This window comes from Mustela putorius, unplaced genomic scaffold (assembly GCF_011764305.1).
Source record: "Mustela putorius furo isolate JIRA1106 unplaced genomic scaffold, ASM1176430v1.1 tig00003845_pilon_pilon_pilon, whole genome shotgun sequence".
Taxonomy (NCBI): Eukaryota; Metazoa; Chordata; class Mammalia; order Carnivora; family Mustelidae; genus Mustela; species Mustela putorius.
The window spans coordinates 61,559,978-61,571,819 of record NW_025421998.1 but is presented as its reverse complement, the minus strand read 5'-3'; the positions used below and the strand labels follow the sequence as shown (position 1 = coordinate 61,571,819).

The 11,842-nt window shown below is 39.9% G+C and overlaps 1 long non-coding RNA gene across 2 annotated transcripts in view; it reads right to left on the bottom strand.

Moving 5' to 3' along the window:
- Positions 1-1,492: 1,492 nt before the first annotated feature.
- LOC101687841 overlaps positions 1,493-11,842 on the bottom strand; it is a 70,367-nt gene continuing 60,017 nt past the window's right edge. The window contains exons 3-5 of one of the 2 annotated variants that reach the window (XR_006601373.1): positions 7,059-7,186; positions 2,627-6,191; positions 1,493-1,986 (exon numbers count right to left, since the gene is read on the bottom strand). This is a non-coding gene — a long non-coding RNA (uncharacterized LOC101687841). Of the gene's footprint in view, positions 6,192-7,058; positions 7,187-11,842 lie in introns of both variants that reach the window. The other variant, XR_200207.2, reaches the window with a different exon arrangement.

Below are 11,842 nucleotides of genomic sequence, written 5' to 3'. Positions count from 1 at the left end.
AAATCTTTAGAAATAATAATAATAAATGAATTAATCTATGTCTTTGACCCCAATCTTACCCTATTCTACTCTATGCCTATTTACATTATGCCTCATAGGCAGGAGAACTTGAGGAGGGTGAATTGAATCTATGAGGTTTTAAACTCAATTTAAAGTGAAAATATTACTGAAATTATAAAGGGGCACCTAGCTGGCTCACTCAATAGAGCATGCAACTAAATTTCAGGGTAGTTAGTTTGAGCCCCAAGCTGGCATAGAGTTTACTTAAATCTGTCAGGGGCACCTGTGTGGCTCAGACGGTTAGGCATCTGCCTTCAGCTCAGATCATGATCCCAGGGTCTGGGATCGAGCCCATGTCAGGCTTCCTGTTCAGCAAAGAGCCTGCTTCTCCCTCTCCCTGCCACTCTCCCTACTTGTGCTCTCTCTCTCTGTGAAGTAAGTAAATGAAACATTAAAAAAAGAGATAAAACTGTCAGTTTACACAACATATACATGTATAAAATCATCACATCATACTTTAAATATATAACAACTTTATTTGACAATTATACCTCAGTAAAAGTGGAAACATTTTTAAAAATAAAAATAAATAGGACATTTCCAAAAGGCATAATGACAGGATGAGAAAGAGCATGGCTAATGAAAATTTATCAAAAAAAAAATTGTGAGAATAAAAAATACTAACAGAATTAAAATTATTTAGCCTAAATCAAAGAAAAGTGAAAAATGATTTCAAGCATATAAAATATATGTTTGTTGGGCTCTTTTAGGTAGATGAGGGTTTTCGAGTTTACTTCAATAAACAGGGTTTCTTATAAGGTTGAACGCAGGAACTGAAGAATGCAGAGAACAGCTTCCAAGTCACACCCATGGACCCTGGTTCAACTTTAAAGATACAAGCCAAGTTGAGTCACCTGGTTTCCCTTTTCTCTCCATGGCAGGTAAACTTCTGATGCTCCTTCCAGTGACCTGCCATTATGGCCACACAGCCTCACATAGCTGCTATTTCCTAAGATGTCTCCACTACTGACAGACTCTTCCTGTAGTCTCTGCCTCAAAGTTTCTGATGACTCATGGATTCTGGTCACCTACTGTCTTTGTTAATCTTGAACAATGGCTGACTGAATCTCCAGCTCCTAACTAGATTCAAGCATCTCCATTTGGCAGAGGTATTTGTCAGGTCACCTGGGTGACTGATGATCAGCCTAGATGGCTGGGGTGGCTAGGTCACCAACCCTCAGCACCTGGCCAAGATTCCTGGATACAGAGCTCTTCCTTGCATTCCACTCTGAACACTTTACAGTCTTCAGAAAGAGGTCCTGTTTTAGGTGTTTTTTTTTTTTTAAGATTTTATTTATTTATTTGACAGAGAGAAATCACAAGTAGATGTGGGGCAGGCAGAGAGAGAGAGAGGGAAGCAGGCTCCCCGCTGAGCAGAGAGCCCGATGCGGGACTCGATCCCAGGACCCTGAGATCATGACCCGAGCCGAAGGCAGCGGCTTAAACCACTGAGCCACCCAGGCGCCCCCTGTTTTAGGTGTTTTTAAGGGACACCAGAGACAAACTTTGTCCAGCTCAAAGATAGAAATACAAAAATAGTTTTTAATGGCTAAGGGGAAGATGTAAGTGAAAAAGAAACAAATTCTTCATAATAATGAGACCTGATAAGCTATACGATGAGACCCTAAGGGGTGTTCAAAAGTCTTGTCCCTAAAAATCAATGACTGTCTGAGTGACATTACTGAAGCCTACCTTGTAGGATTCCAACTAGTCCCACATATCTATAGTTTGGTCATATGATAATTATTAATGAGTAGAATATGTATCAAGTATTACTCAGAGGCATCAAAGTCCCATGCCTTTTACATGTGCACCCACATTCTGAATTTCCCCATATCCAGCACATTTCTTTCTCCCCTTACCAAGCAAGCATCCATCTCTGAGCCTGGGTCCTCACAGGGGATCAATGCTATGGAATGTGTTAATCTGGAAAGCAAAGTAGACCCACTGTAACAGCACTGTCAGTCGCCTCCCCATATCCCTTTGTCCCTTACCATTTTAGTGGACAATGGCACAGCTTCCTCCTGCAATACTTGTGTCTCTTGGTCAGAGGGCTTTCTCTGACTGCTGAGGTCCACTCTGCCCAGGCTCAGCAGACCAAATTAGTGACCTCATCCTACACTAGTAGGAAGAGACTTCAACTAATGACTGTGCTTATTCCAACTCTTCTGCCCCATGGGTGGCATGACTCTATACCATTCCCCAGTTTAATGTATAAGATTAAGTTCCAGGTGGCAACTTGCTTTCCTGCCTCATTTCTCCACTCTCCTACCACTGTTTCCTAGGATTACCTCCCAGTAAACTACTTTCACTAGGAATCTTTGACTCATGGCTTACTTCCAAGGGAATCCAAACCAAGACACCAAATATCACTTCCGCCCTTGTATTTTACTCGACGATGGAGATATTCACTTGTTATTATTGATTACACAGATGGTTCCCAGCACTGGGAGTGACCAATCCTGATCCTATTTGCATAGGACTTAAGGGATTACCAGGACTTGGGACTTGCAGTGCTGAAAATCAAGTAAGTTCTGGGCAAACTGGGATGAGATGATCACCCTACCTGCAGATTGCCTGCCTGTGCTGGTGAGTTCATGCAGCAGTTTCCTTCTTATGGGCTCTACCTTCATCACCAAAAGCTTCTGAACAGACAGGAGGCAGACAGCTGGAGGTTGCTCTGAATCAACCAAGGACGGAACAGTATCATTAGCATGTGGGTTAATTAGCTGGAAAAGAAGCAGAATTCTTCACCCATTGTGCACAATAGGGATGCTGAGGAAGGAGAATAAAGGGCTCGACAGCCTGAGTGGACCAAAAGACTTGCAATCGTTGCCTTGAGATATGGATGAGTGGTTATCATCTAAAAGTTATTCATAGCTTCTCGCTGTGCCTAGCACAGGGATCTCACATTTTGCCAAAAGTCCTGCAATACTTCATGGGATGTGAAAAAGCAAAGATGTTCATTAAACTAAGTGTCACTAAGTGTAGTGTTCAACTCTTAAACACATCAAGGTATGTTAAGGTCTCTTGTGACATTAACTAGCTGATTTTCTTGCTAAGTTCTGCAACAGGCTCTCAAGCATATTCTTTCTAATGGAAATAAAACATAATCACGAACATCACTTTCATGACATATCAAGGCTCTATGGCCAGGAACATCAGTCCAATACCTGGCATGTCCCAATGCTTCCATAAGGATACTTGTGTTGTAATGATGTATGAAAACATTTTGTAAACCATAAAGCATCATGTAAGTTGATTAACCCATAATTCATTCATCACACATCATTGTAACAATTGAAACTATAAAATTTTATATTAATGTGTTGGAATCATTTTAATTTGGACTGTGAACAGGGATTTTTTTTTCTTTTTTATTACTCGTTTCTAGTCCTAGAAATGTGAATGGCACAGATCAGGTAATCAACAAAGGTTTGCCTTAGGAATACATAACCAAAATAGTGCTGCCTTGGGGACTGAGATCTGTGCATCAGGGCCTAGTGACCCTCTGACTTAATGCCTTTAAGAATACTTTCTTTATGCTAGTTTTAAAGAGTGTATTTCATTACAGTTCTTGAATTGTACGACAATCCACCTACAAAGACTTTAAACTGTTCCTTCTTTCTTTCAAAGGTTAGTCTATGTTAGGTTACTTTTAATGCTTGTGTCTTAGTGGATGCTTTTTCTTCCTGAGGAACTAATATGTTTCCTCCTTTTTGACAATGAAAAATTATGCATGCCATTTTCCATATTTCTCTTTTTGCACTGGTTTCTAGCAAGCCCAGAAACCAATTTTATATGTATTTCTATTCAAATTTAACTTCTTTTGTTTAAAAAAATCCCTTTATATCTTAATTTTAAAGAATTATGTTTCCTTAAAGAACATTCCATATGTTTCTGGGAGATGGAATATAAACATATCTGGTGCCATGAATTTTATGAACTTTAAAGTAGGTGTCTAATTTACCAAGGCATTGCTCTAGACTTGTGGTAGTGTCATTCTTACTTTACTCTGCAAATTTTAAAAGTTACCATGCATTGTCTACACGACCTGGTAACTTCACTTTAAGGTTCATGGAATCAATGAAACTTGCCTATTTCAACCAAATTAAGAAACAGTAGTGTGGACTTACTTAGGCAATGGGAAGGTTATTTGGAATATGTTATTCTGGGTACAGTCAAAAATCTGTATTGTGCAGGTAGTTCTAGCTAGCTCCCTCTACTCCCTAATTGTTTGGACTAGTTTTTGTTGTTGTTTTCCTATTGGATAAGAAATTGAAGCCCCAAACCCCACATGGTGAATAAAGCAGCCAAATCCGCAGTCTGGCACCCTATGGGTTTGTGTCCAGTATTTGGCCTCTTAAATAATAATTTCAATATAGATGGTGGGGCAGAGTGATTAAAAACATTGATTTTGGCTTTTGAAAAACTCTAGACTCTGCCACTTAGTGCCACTTGAGCTCACAAATAACTAAGTCAGTACAACTCCTGTACAAGAAAATGGATCCCTTTGAGCCATGTAGTGACCTTGGCCTTTTCCTTAAGTGTTAACCTCTCCAAGGCCAATTCCCAAAATAAACCAAACTTGCTCCAGTGAAAGTGGAGCTTCTGACAATTCTAGCTTCTGACAATTATTGCAACTATACGCTCCTCAGGGTTGGAGCCCTTTCTATACCTGTCCTTCCAACGAACGCCTCAGAGACCAGGGAGAAAATGTCAGCCTGAGGGGCACACCTGCCAGGTATCATCAGTCATGGCTGGGAGACTCGATGCCTGGCCACTAGTTTGTTGGGACATATTTACCTGCTCTGATCCTTGAGCTCTCTCTTCCTGACTAGAGTCCATGGCCACCAATAGGTCATTCAGCCAAGTCCCCCAGCATGACCCCAATCCTGGGGCTGCTACCACTACTACCTACTATGGTTGTCACTCTCCAGCATTTCTCAGAGCATACTTGTGACCCACTGGGCACAGACTCTCAGGGGACATAGCTCTGAGCTCCAACCCCAGATGGTGGGAATTAGAGGAGCGGGATGTTCTAACACACTGACTCAGATACAGTTTTTCACCAGGTTTGTGACTGATGGAACAGGATCGACAGTATAAGGGATACCATGGGACCACCTACCTACACTTTACCCAGGCCAAAAGCTCTTTTTCATTAACTCCTCCAAGAGGAAGTCACCTCCCTGGACTTTCTAGGTGACTGACTCCCAGGCTGACCTGAGAATAGGTCTCTGTGGCCCCTGGATCGGTATACCTACCTCATCATATTGCAGCTGTTTTATTATGTGTATTATAATTATAGTTATAATTTCAATAATTTACTATTATAATTATGCACCTATGTATTTGTCTCCTATCTTAGATTGTGAGCTTCTGGAGTACAGGGACTATATCTGATTCATCCCTTTCCCTCCATTGGCTAGCACAGTGCCTGACAGACAGGAAGCAGGCAATACGTGTGGGTTGAACTGCTCTGATTTCATAGGAAGGAACGGACTATAATTTTGCAAGGGTTGTTTGTTCATGGTTAAGGCCTAAACTAATGCGTAACATTGGAAGTATAGTTTCAACAGAATGGTAAAATTGTCTAATTGTTACAGTTAAAATTAGGTCTCGCCCCGGGCCTTCCCTCAAAAAATGCCTTAGTAAAATTATTTTATAACTAAAATCATTACAAGAAAACTTAGATTTCCCACCACAATGTTACACTACTGAGGAAGGCGCATGAAAAACCCTCATCACCTTTCTTAGGATTCCAACCGATAACCCTTTTCCATTCTAATCCACATCCCTTTTATCTTCAATTAAAAAAAAAAAAAAGGAGGTGAAAAGTTAAAGTAGAATAATATTGCTGTGTACACAGTTTTTTTTTTTTTTCCTTCCTAGTGTTTTTCTCCTCAATGCGTGCAATTGGTAATTAAATATATTTCTGCTGGTCTTGTGGCCATATGCCTACAATATGTAAAAATACATTTGCGCTTTTTTTCCTCCATTCCTTTTGTTCCCAGTGCTGACTGCTGTCAGAGTGAACGGTCCAGATTCCCGTGTGCTGGTATCCATGGGCTCCGTCTTGCCAAGCTGCCAGTCTGGAGCGTCACACCTTACTGCCTTTAAAGATTGCCCTGCAGAGATAGAGGGAAATGGCAATTTTTACATGATGCAGTCTGGCGACCCAGGAGATTTGAAGTCAGAACTGGTGCCAAGATTTACCCAGGAGAGCAAGCAGAGGCAAAAACAGAGAACCTGGGCCAAAAGGAAAAAAAATAAAAGAAGAAAGAGGAGGAAGGCTGGGGGATGGGGAAAACCCACCGTCAACTCTCTCTGGGGGTTCTCTCCAAAGGCCAGAACTTAAGGCCACTGAGTGGGTGATGGCTGTGTTATTAGGAGTATGTGGGTCCTAAAGAAAGTCAAAGGGAAGAGGTCGGCTTTTTTTGCATGCCCTAAATTGTAGTAGATTGCAGAATGTAAATGAGACAATTATTACACCAACGCTCATCAAGCTGGGCTGGAAAGACTTCAATAGCCTGATGAATATGCATGCAAATTTGTTAATTAAGTTAATTATTCTGCTGAAAATTCATTTGTCTTCCAAGGACATTTTCCCAATGATTTTAACATGCTAGCGCCATTAGTCATGCTCCATGCTATTTAACATTACTTTTTGTCCACTTTCTTTTCCCCCCACTTTTTTTTTTTTTAATATTTTAAAGTTTTAAAAACAGTTGATTGGTTCTTTTAATTGACCCCTGCAACGTTGGAAGATGCCTAGAGCCAGCTCGGTAGGCATCCTCGGAAGCACATTTCAGTTAAATATTTCCTTGATATATAAAATGTCTGCAAAGTGTCACATTGGTGGGGAGGAGAAGGGCTCTATCTGGGATCATTAAAGCCAGAATTTGAATCGTTCTCCATAGTGACTCTAAGAGGTAATCTGTCCCTGCTGTGGGCGATTTCCCCAGCTCTGAGTGTCATTTGATACATGGGTTTACCTTGCTGTGGGAATGCGGTGATTCCAGCCTTCTCTGTCCTCCTGCTGCAAGGCGAGACCCAGCGAACATGTGTGTTCAAACAGGAACCAGTACTGTGAGACTTTTCTGTCACCCATGAGGGCCCAAACCTGTAACCATGGCAACAAAGGGGAATAGTGTGTTTAAAATCACATCTAAATGGCAAATTGAGATATTTGAAAGAAACGGTTGGGTTTAATTTTGTTAGCCAACAGTAGCCAAAAAAAATTGTAGCGTAGTATTTTTCAAATCTGCACATTATTTTGTTGGGTAAAGCAGGTTTATTTAATTGAGACCTTCATTGTGGGCCTCAAAATTAGAATCTTTGTGAGTCAGAGTGAGCTTTATTCAACCAGATTCTTGATCTTAAGGCACATAGACACGTACAAAGCAGCCTATAAAAATCTTTCAAAAATCTATGTGCAGCGATTATTACTTCCCATCTCAACTCAAAAATCTGAACATGGAGTCTGATAAATGCAAGTGTTCTTAGTGAGACAGTAGAATAGAATACCTGAAATCAAGACTTGCAGAAAATCAGAGGACTATGGTTGCCTGCATACATTAGACAGTCATATTAAAAGAAGAAAGATTGATCTATGCGTCACTCAGGGGACTGCCATATGCATTTTAAAGGTCTCTCTTAAGGTCATTTATTTCCTTTGGAAAGAAGGTAAATTCAGATTTTACCCCCACACACCATCAGTCATCCTAAAAGAACTCACTGATACTGTTGCAGGTTATAACCTATATCTTCAGTTAGGGTTGATCGGACCAGCTGAGAGCCAAGCTAATGGAAAGGGGATTAAAAAAGGAAGACAACATGATTTAATTGAGAGTTAAAGAAAAATTAATTGGTATGCTATCTCTTTCGAGCCATCCGTATATATTTTATACAGTATGAATGGCACTATGTGTCACATAGATCGTAAACCAATTAAAATGATATTTTAAACCCTGTAATTTCTATAATTCCATCTGTTTTAGAAGGTTTAATTAGCAAAGTTACAAAAGCCAAATATATTTGAATATTTTGAAAGCAGGCCGAACAGCAAAAACTGAGAAGTTTCCATAAACACTTAACCACACAACCATGTACATTCATGAGACTATATTTCAGTTAAAATAATATGTGTGGATTTTTCTAAATTTTACCAGCCACAAGTCTCATCCCCCCCAAATTATGATCATATGTTAGGCTGTGTAAATTAATTCAGGGGTTTTTTTCCTGTTTTTCATCAAACTTCCAGAGATTCCTTCTAATGAAAATCCCATACCTGTCATTTAACCTCAATTATGGGCCCAAAGGAGTGACAGCTACATAAAACTAACCCTATTGAACTTTCCCTTAACTATTCTTTCAAAGGATTATAAGAGAGGCTTGCCATTTTGCAAGTAGAAGGGACTATTTTTTCAGATATATCCAAAAACATATTTCAGCTACCAGTAACCTATTTTTGAGAAATAAGAGCATAAATAAGAGATGACAGGTTGTGTCATCTTTAAAATTTGAACTCAAAATCCAAAGCTACAAAGTATTCAACTTATTTCGGCACTATGAAAGGAAACTATTATTTCGGTCTTTAAAATAATGGGTCAAACATGAGATCTTGCTCTGTTCTTTGGTTTGGATGCTGTGCTGAGCAGCTGTGCAGGGTTCTGGGCCTCATATGGCCGCAGTCACCGATGACTGACAGAACAGTGGTGACAATGTGACGTATAATATTCTCTCTTTTCAAAATGCGTGCCATACCATGATTGTGACTCAGTGGGTGTCCAGCTCTGTCTTTCCTTTCTACGGGATTTCTGACATATAACAAGATGTAATTAATTTTTTTATAGGCTTGTCTTTTTCATTACCAGAAATACAGTGAGTGTAATTTATTATTAATTCTGCTCCTATTCCATACTACCAGAACAAACTACTTTTGTTTCCATTGGTATTTGTGTTGTATGCTCTTAAGTCAGATAAAAATGACTAATAAGGAAAACAGGGACTCAAACCTCACTGTGCTGAGGAGATATATTGTGCTGGAAAACTGCCATTTATTGAGGATCTACTACATCATTGTGTTTCGTGGGCATCATCTCCTTAATCTTTGCATCTGTCAACCAAGAAAGGTATAATTATCCTCATTTGACAACTGAACAAAGCAACACCCAAACCCGAAGAATTTAAGCCCCTTGCTCCATAAAAAAGAAAGAAATGAAAATTTCCAGTAAACGAGCAGCAGGAGCAAGATTGGAGCCAGAAAACATATCCAAATTGTTTGTTTTACCCCAAAGCTTTCAAGTGTTCTAATATACCTGACTACCACTACTACTCTTCAAAAACTCATCTTTGGAAGGCCAAAATATGCACAACACTTAATATTCTTGTAGGATCTCGGCATTTACTTTCGTCACCAAGTACGACCCAGCCCTCTCAGCTTGATTTCATTGTATCATATTGCAGAGTATTAAGGATGGACTTCCTATCTTTTAAGAGGATTACCTTTTCTACTTGGATGCATTTTGAGTTTAAAAAAATGGGGAATATTCCCAAGAAGGAGGTTAAATAGATTTTGTTTGTAAATAGTTGAGCAGTTGCAGGAGGCATCTGTTCCTCTTTTGCTTCACCTGTGCTTCTCCTTCTCTGCACTTCCTCCCCACCTGCCATGCGGCTGTCCTGGGGAGGCTGCATCTCCCCACCCTGTCCTTTTCATGGGGCGGTGGGTGCCTGGAGTCCTGAGAGGGGGTTAAATATGTCAGAGGGAAAAAGTTCTTTCTCCTTCTAAAATGATGAATAGGGAGGGCCTATGGATCTTGACTGCTGTGAGCAGCGAAATTTTTCCGAGAGAAACCGACATACAGGGAAGCAGAGGAGAAAGAGGGAGAGAGAAAGAGGAAGAGAGAGTCAGAAAGTTGGTATCAGGTCAGCTTGTCTAGGACTTCTCACTGAGAGGAGCCTAAAAGTTCTCTCTCTCCCTCTTTTCCTCTCCCTCTCTCTCTGTCTCACTATTTTGACTTGGATAATTGTCCTAATATAGACATCTGCAAGAGTCAGAAGGAATAGTATGCACCAACTGACATTTCTTCATTCTGTAGTATTTTAATTCAAATTTTACAAGGGCAAAGTGGATCAATATTTCGGAAGATCCATATATGTTGATCTTAAAAGGGTTGTCCACCAGCCCATCTTTAATTATCTGTGTCACTTTAGTCACTGATTTGTATTTATCAAATATTTCAGTAGTCATGAGGAATCCTCCATCCATCATAGCAATGTATCAATTTGTAATTATACACTAGAGTTGAGTTTCTATACTAGAAAGATTGGCCATGAGACAAAACTGAGTCTTTTTATAGTCTGGGCCTGTTTGGTAACACTTTGAATATGACATTTGGCAATGATCATTGTGAAATGCTATCCAGATAATTGAGACCAAAGAATCCACTCCCAGGCCTGACTTGCTTAATTTGCTTGCCTATGATAATGAATGTAACTTTTTTTAAAAAAACTTTAAGTTGTATACATACTTCCAAAGTCTTAAGAAGGGCCTGGAACTCTACTGTACCCTTGGGAGTTAATGTTCTCAGTCAGAGATATTTGAACCATTTTTTGGTAATAATTTAGAAAAACTTACAATTTATCATAAGACTAAGCTAACATGCTACAGGATCTCAGAACCTGCATTCCGATAACAGATTTCTTTTTTTTTTTTATTTTCAGAAAAAACAGTATTCATTTTTTCACCACACCCAGTGCTCCATGCAATCCGTGCCCTCTATAATACCCATACCTGCTACCCCAACCTCCCACCCCCCCCACCACTTCAAACCCCTCAGATTGTTTTTCAGAGTCCATAGTCTCTCATGATTCACCTCCCCTTCCAATTTACCCCAACTCCCTTCTCCTCTCTAACACCCCTTGTCCTCCATGCTATTTGTTATGCTCCACAAATAAGTGAAACCATATGATAATTGACTCTCTCTGCTTGACTTATTTCACTCAACAGAATCTCTTCCAGTCCTGTCCATGTTGCTACAAAAATTGGGTATTCATCTTTTCTGATGGAGGCATAATACTCCATAGTGTATATGGACCATATCTTCCTCATCCATTCGTCCGTTGAAGGGCATCTTGGTTCTTTCCATAGTTTGGCAACCGTGGCCATTGCTGCTATAAACTTTGGGGTACAGATGGCCCTTCTTTTCACTACATCTGTGTCTTTGGGGTGAATACCCAGGAGTGCAATGGCAGGGTCATAGGGAAGTTCTATTTTTAATTTCTTGAGGAATCTCCACACTGTTCTCCAAAGAGGCTGCACCAACTTGTATTCCCACCAACAGTGTAAGAGGGTTCCCCTTCCTCCACATCCTCTCCAACACATGTTGTTTCCTGTCTTGTTAATTTTGGCCATTCTAACTGGTGTAAAGTGATATCTCAATGTGGTTTTAATTTGAATCTCCCTGCGGGCTAGTGATGATGAACATTTTTTCATGTATCTGATACCATTTGTATGTCTTGATTGGAGAAGTGTCTGTTCATATCTTCTGCCCATTTTTTGATATGTTTGACTGTTTCATGTGTGTTGAGTTTGAGGAGTTCATTATAGATCCTGGATATCAACCTTTTGTCTGTACTGTCATTTGCAAATATCTTCTCCCATTCCGTGGGTTGCCTCTTTGTTTTTTTGACTGTCTCCTTTGCTGTGCAGAAGCTTTTGATTTTGATGAAGTCCCAAAAGTTTATTTTCGCTTTTGTTTCCTTTGCCTTTGGAAAC